Source organism: Carettochelys insculpta, chromosome 8, assembly GCF_033958435.1.
Source record: "Carettochelys insculpta isolate YL-2023 chromosome 8, ASM3395843v1, whole genome shotgun sequence".
NCBI classification, from domain to species: domain Eukaryota; kingdom Metazoa; phylum Chordata; order Testudines; family Carettochelyidae; genus Carettochelys; species Carettochelys insculpta.
In genome coordinates this window covers 60,013,169-60,019,799 of record NC_134144.1, presented here as the reverse complement: position 1 = coordinate 60,019,799, position 6,631 = coordinate 60,013,169, and positions in this window count along the sequence as shown.

The window sequence follows — 6,631 nt, the reverse complement described above, 5'->3', positions numbered from 1 at the left end:
GTTCTGTCCCCTCGCTGCCATCCCCTTCCCCAGATCTCTAACAAATTCATTAAGTAACACCATCTCTACTATGGACTCTCATGCGATAGTCTGTTAACCCTCACCATGATGAAACTTGAGCATGCATGCCATCTCATGGCTTTCAGTTTCTTAGTTTCTGATCCTGGACATGCATTTTGCTTTTCACCCATGACTGTTTACTAGGCTTTTTTCTGGGGGATTTTCTCAAAGGCTTGTTTGAAATTCTGAATAAATTACATCTATTAGTGCTTCTTTTTGTGCTGTCTTGCCAACACACACAGAAAATTCCAATAGATTGCTATGCAGCAACCCTCACATTGCTATGAACAGTTAACCAGTGGACACAAAAATTAAAAGGACCCATCCAGTAATATCCTGACACAAGATTTCTGTCCTTGTATCCTTTTAATACACAGAAAGGAATTTCCTTGGAGTCATTCACCTCTCTAACTAGGTTTTAGGATGTACTGATATCCTTCTGTCATTCATCAGTGGAGTCTGAGATTAATAAAATCCCCTGGCAAAAGTCTGCCTTTTGAAACGTTATCTTAGTTTATACAGAGCACTTACTTTGTTCAGATGACAATTTCTTTGAAATATTTTTCTCAGTTGTATGAATAAAAATAATAATGCTTATCCCGTTACAGCTTCCAAATATTTGAAAAAGATTAATTCTGAATCTTTTTTATGACCTAAGTGTTGAACCCACAAACTGTTAGCTTCTGACTTGCTAATCAATATAATCACTGCTTGTCACATACACAGAACATGACCGGTATAGAATGGACAGCTGCTCTGAAAATTCTCTCCTGAGTTGACACCATTCACCTGAAGATCTCTCTCTGTAAGCTCCAAATTGTCTCTTTCATGAACAGAAATTCATCCAGTAACAGATATGATCTCATCTACCTTGTCTCTCTACCATCATTTCAGGAGAGATTTATCATCTGTCTTCCTAGATATTTCCATTAGTTGGTGAAACCAAAAAAGTTACATGACCTAATTTTTCCATTTCTGAAGAATACTACTGTTATTTATTTCACAGGTGCGCTGATGATCTATCTTATATGTCCATCATCACCATATTGTATGAGCATTTCTGAGTTGTTGAAGAATTGTAGTCTCACAACAGCTGTGAGGTAGGGAAGAATTATTGTATCTATTGTACCACGCTCTGGTGACTAAGGCATGGGGCAGATTAAGTAACTTTTCCCAAGTCACTCAGGAAGTCTATGGGAGAGTAGGAACTGAACCCAAGTGTGTGTCTGAACAATTATGCCCGCTTGTTTTTAGCTCTCTAAATGACAATGTTTCCTGAACCTGAGATAAGAACACACCACTGTCCCCAGATGATGACTGCTCACGTGTACAATATGGGAAAGAGAAAGGGGTGTGGTGATGTCACTGCACAAGATACTAGTTTCCAGTAGGGATTTAAGTGAAAAGGAAGGGGCCTAGGCTTGCACATTGGCAAGCAAGATGTTTCCAGGCTTTGAAATAGCTTTTTCTAGCCGTGTACAATATATGCTGCAGTACAACATCCCTATTACTACTTCTTTCAGGCTAGGTCTGCACTAGACCTTAAAGTTGATTGTAGATACGCAGTTCCAGCTCCAGCAATTGCATACCCGGAATTGATGTATCCACAATCCACTTATCTGGCTGTCCTCACTGAAGGAGGTCAATGGAAGAAAATCTCCCATTGGCCCTTCTTACTCCTCAAGAGAATGAGGAGTACAGGGGTCATCTGACAACCCCAATATTTCGATTTTGCCCGTACCCGCGAGGCACGCAAACTTGAACCCTGGAAAGTCGGTCTCCAGGGTAGCGTAGATGTACCCTCCGTCTCACCCAGCTTCCTGTGAGACTGAGAATTCATCATGAAGCATGGTCCCATTGCATACAAGGAATTGCATGTGATGTGGAAGAGGACTCTTCATAGCAGTCAGCAAGCAATTTGTTTCTCCCTGTTGTTTATGAACTGGGAAGTCAAGATTTTAATAGAAGCTATTTGATTCCATGAATATTGCAGACATCTGCTAGGGATGCTGGAGCTTAAAGTTCTAAGTCAGGGATGCTGCAACTTTTTTTCACTGCAACTCCCTTCTGACAGCAAAAATGACTACATGATCCCAGGAGTTAGGGGGAACAAAGTCTGAGCCCACCTAAGTTCTGCTGCACCAGAGCCTGAAACCTGCAACCAAGGAGCCTGAAACCTGAGCTCTACCATCCTGGGCTGAAGCTGAAGCCTGAGTCCTGTCACCCAGGCAACCCCACTGAGAGGGAGCCATGTCCAATGTTCCCTGTCAGAGGCGTGCTTATGCAGCTTCTCAGGAGAGATCCAGATATCACCCAGCTCATTAGCAGAGCGCCTGCAGCTAGGGTTTTTGTTTCCGCTGATGGGGAAACAAAATGTGGTGCACATTTGTACCTGCCTCAATGTACATATGACATTCATTCCACACATAGATGGACAATATCTGCACCTGAATGGAAAAGATTAGAAGGACCATTGGTCATGACCTACAGATTGAGAACCACAGTTCTAAATGTGTACACTTCTCATTTTCAATATGGAAACCAAGGAGAATGCTGGCAAGGACTGGCCAGCTCTTCTTTCCTTTTGCTGTAAAATTTAAAAAAAAATATCTTGATCTTGAAGCCTCTATTCTACTTTTTGTTTGGCAGGAAGCAAAAGCAGTAATTCAGATAGGTTCTTATTTATTTTACTGCTGATAATACAGATAGAGGGATATTTTCATGCTCAAGGCCTGGCCTATAGAAGTTGGCAGATAGTGCTGCGGCAATTGATGCAGCGGGTGTCTATTTACTGGGTCTAGTGAAAACCTGCTAAGAGTTAATTGCAGAGTGCTCTCTGGTCGACTGCCATAATCCACCAGTCTGAGAAGTGGTGGGGAAATGGATTGATACAAGCACAATGGGAAGTTGACCTACACTATGTTGATTCCATTCACACTATTCACATTGTTGGAGTAGTGTAACTTAGGTCAACTTACCCTGGTAGTATAGACAAGTCCTGAGTAATGAAATGGCTTTAAAACGGTGAGCTTAACAGGAACTTTCTGATAAACTGGTGTGGGTTACTCAGCTCTGTAAGCCAAGCAAATGCCTGAGGTCTGCCTGGCTTCCTTTCATTGTTCTTATCAAATGGAATTTAAAAGCAAGACACTGGAGGCACTGGCCTCACCAAGGGATGATTATACTTCTGGGTGGTTCAAGTCAATCATGCTCTGTGTACCTGTGCTTTAATCAGATGACCTGAGGTGCATATTAATTCCCCAGCAATTCACAGACAGTGGATTCTTTGCTGCTTACAGAATTGTGCTCAGTCATTCCAAGTCACACCTCTAGCCCCGTAAAGGAAAGCTTCCATATTTTAATGATTTTAAAAATGTACCCTCATTATAACACTAACACTTTCTATTAATAAAATTGAATTAACACTAAAATCAGCAGCACTTTTCCCTATCGAAGTTGATTATTTAGTCTCAGCCATTCAAATAAATTTGTTTTCTGGCTCATATGCACAGACAGTGCTGCAATGTGCAATCTCGGTAAGGTGATGTTTCAGCTTAAACAAAAGGGGGGCTGTCACTTGATCTTTGTTTTTTCCTCAACTGGGGCCTACATTGACTTAGTAGTGATCTTTCAGCAATGATATGAGTTTCTGTAACCCCAGCTGTAACCAAGATTTTTTAAGTGCCACATTTATTTTAACCTCTCCATGCCAATGAAACCTGGACCTGCCCTTATATTTTGCATCACAAAACTACAGGAATTAGAACCAGAAAAATCCTTCCCCCTCCTGCCTGTGTCATGGAGATAGATGCCTCAGTCCAGGCTGAAGGAAAGCATCTGTCTCTGTTTAGCAACCCACATAGGGAATCAGTCTCCTGAGCTATGTCTACACTAGAGAGTTCTGTCTACAAAACATGAGTTTTGTCAATAAAACTTGTGGAGCATCCACACTAAAAATGCATTCTGTCAACATACTGTTGACAGACGACAGCACTTTCGTCGACAGCCTTCTGCCTCTGCCCCACGAGGCAGAATGCCTTTCTTGACCGAATCCGTCAACAAAATAGCCCTGTGGATGCTCCAGGCAGCCCTCTGTCAACAGACAGGGCTTCAGGGTCACTGGGCAGCCCTGTCTACTGTGCTTCTGGTCTGATGTTCTGTCGAGAGAGTGGCTGGGCAGTCCGGCTGCCCTCTGTTGACAGAGCAGATCACTTTTTTGATCCACTTTGCTGCCTGGCTGCATTCTGTCAACGGAAGTTTTGTCAGAAGATGCCTTCCAACAGTAACTTCTGCAGACAGATCGCTGTAGTTTAGATGTAGCCCTGGAGTCAGAGACAGACATCTGAGCACATTCTTGTAGGAATGAGCTAAATGCATATCTGGCTTCTCAGCAAATAGCTAGAGAAGGAAGAGAGGGTACTACTGCTGCCTCCCAGACAACAGTGCTTACCCTATCATGAGGGAGACCCTGGTTCCCTTCCCCTCTAAAACTGATGGGGAGAAAAACTTTGAACAAAGGTCTCCCACCTCTCAGGACAGTGCTCTACCCTTGAGTTATTATGATATGGGGCAGAGAGGGGCCCATTAATATCTCCTGTTGAAGCTGTTCCACAGAGGATAATTAACAAAAGAGTAGTAGGGGAATGGATGCTCTGTCACCTCCTGGGCATGGGTGAGGCTGGGGTTTAAACAGGGATCTACACAGTTGTTCTTATATTTACTCCCTTTTTAATGACCTGACAAGTAAGTGTTAATCCACAGTGGAAAAGCTTCAGTAGGAGACATTGAAGGAACCCTACATCAGTTTACACCATAGCTCCGTGGTTAGAACCCTAAGAGGTGGAAGAAGAGGTTCAAAGGCCTCAGTTGGGGAGAGAATGAAACTGACCCCAAGGGACAGCTCTAATCACTGTGATAACATGCATAAGGTCAGCAGTTAGCACTGCCTCCACCAGCTTTTTTGTGTCATGAGAGTCAGGCACTTAACTTACTGCCACCAGAAACACCTTAGGCACTAAGCCGCCTGACTCCAGGAGACAGGCTCCTGTTCATGAATGGCAAAGCAGAGCTTGGTACCTCCCTGTGACCTTTGGCACTTGACTCCACAAGGGGTGGGACCTAACACACACTCCTCTTGACACAGCATCTCCCCTTGGTGGCTCCCTGGACTAAAAGTTTTCAGGTGGACACCCCCATTACTGCCTCCTCCTCCCTTCAGCTTGGAAGGGGCCCCATTCTCAGAGGCAGCCAGTAAGTGTGCCTAGTGCATTGGGCTGCACATTTGACTTCTGAGGAGGAGAGAGAAGATGCCTATCTTCCTCTGGTTCACTCTAGGGCTTAGGAGACAGCACTAGAGCATGCATGCCCAGGAACAGAAATTTAGGTACCTACAGGGTTACAAGTGAGTTTTGCAAACCACAGCAAAACCTAAAACTGGGACTTAGATGTCTGCCCAAGTGCTTTTATGAATTGAGCCTTTGTGGCTATATCAATCCCGTGCCCCTGAGATAGGGTCAGATCCTATCCCCTTTACACTGCTAGGCAGACTTAATCCTGTTCTCTCCAGAGGAGCAGCATGAAACTGGATTTTAAGACAGGGGAAGAAAAATGCAGTTTTATACACAGATCCTAATTATAAGTGGGTTCTCCCCACAAAGTTTGCTTGCAATAAATCTCAGAAGCTGACAAATATCATTTGGTTCTAATTTTATTTTTAATTTGACTTCGCAATTAATCTTAGATGTGGTTTAATCAATCTTTTCAACCTACCACAGAGCACCAGAAGGCATATGTCAGACTTTGTGTGTGAACAAAGTTTTACACTACTCAATTTTTTTTTCTGTTTTACAGTGATTATTTTGTTTTACAGAAAACTGGGGTCACATTGTTGAAAGTGGCAAGACACATTCTGACCGCCTTTATGGTGGTGTTATACCATTATAAATCCATTGTCTTCAATGCAATAATGCAAATAAAGAGTAGAAATGTCTCAACAATACTATAGGCTATGGCTACACTACAGCAGTCTGTCAACAGAAGTTATTGTTGGAAGAGATCTGGTAAAACTTCTGTTGACAGATCACATCCACACACAAAAGTGGATCAAAAGAGCAATCTGCTCTGTCAACAGAGTGGCCAGGTCGTGTGGTCACTGTCACAACAGAATGGCCAACTAGAAGTACAGCAGACAGGGCTGCCCAGTGAACCCGAAGCTCTGTTTGTCAACAGAGGGCCCCTGGGCACATCTACACATCTTTTTCATTGACAGAAATTGTTGACAAAGGTGTTATTTCTCATTGTGCAGAGGCAGAACATTGTCGGCAGAGGTTCCAAGTTTTGTCAACAAAACACTTTTTGTATGCAGACACTCTACAAGTTTGGTCGACAAAACTCTCTAAGATAGCCATATAATGTAACAGAAAGCTGTAGTCCTTCAGTTCAGTAAGTTAATATTTCTGTCCACTATAAACTTCTGAATTAAGTTGTTGAACTTCACAAATTTATTCTAAATTCATTGTTTGCTTAGGCTGCAGGAGGGTTTCCTTCGTAATTTCTTGCAATTTGAAATATG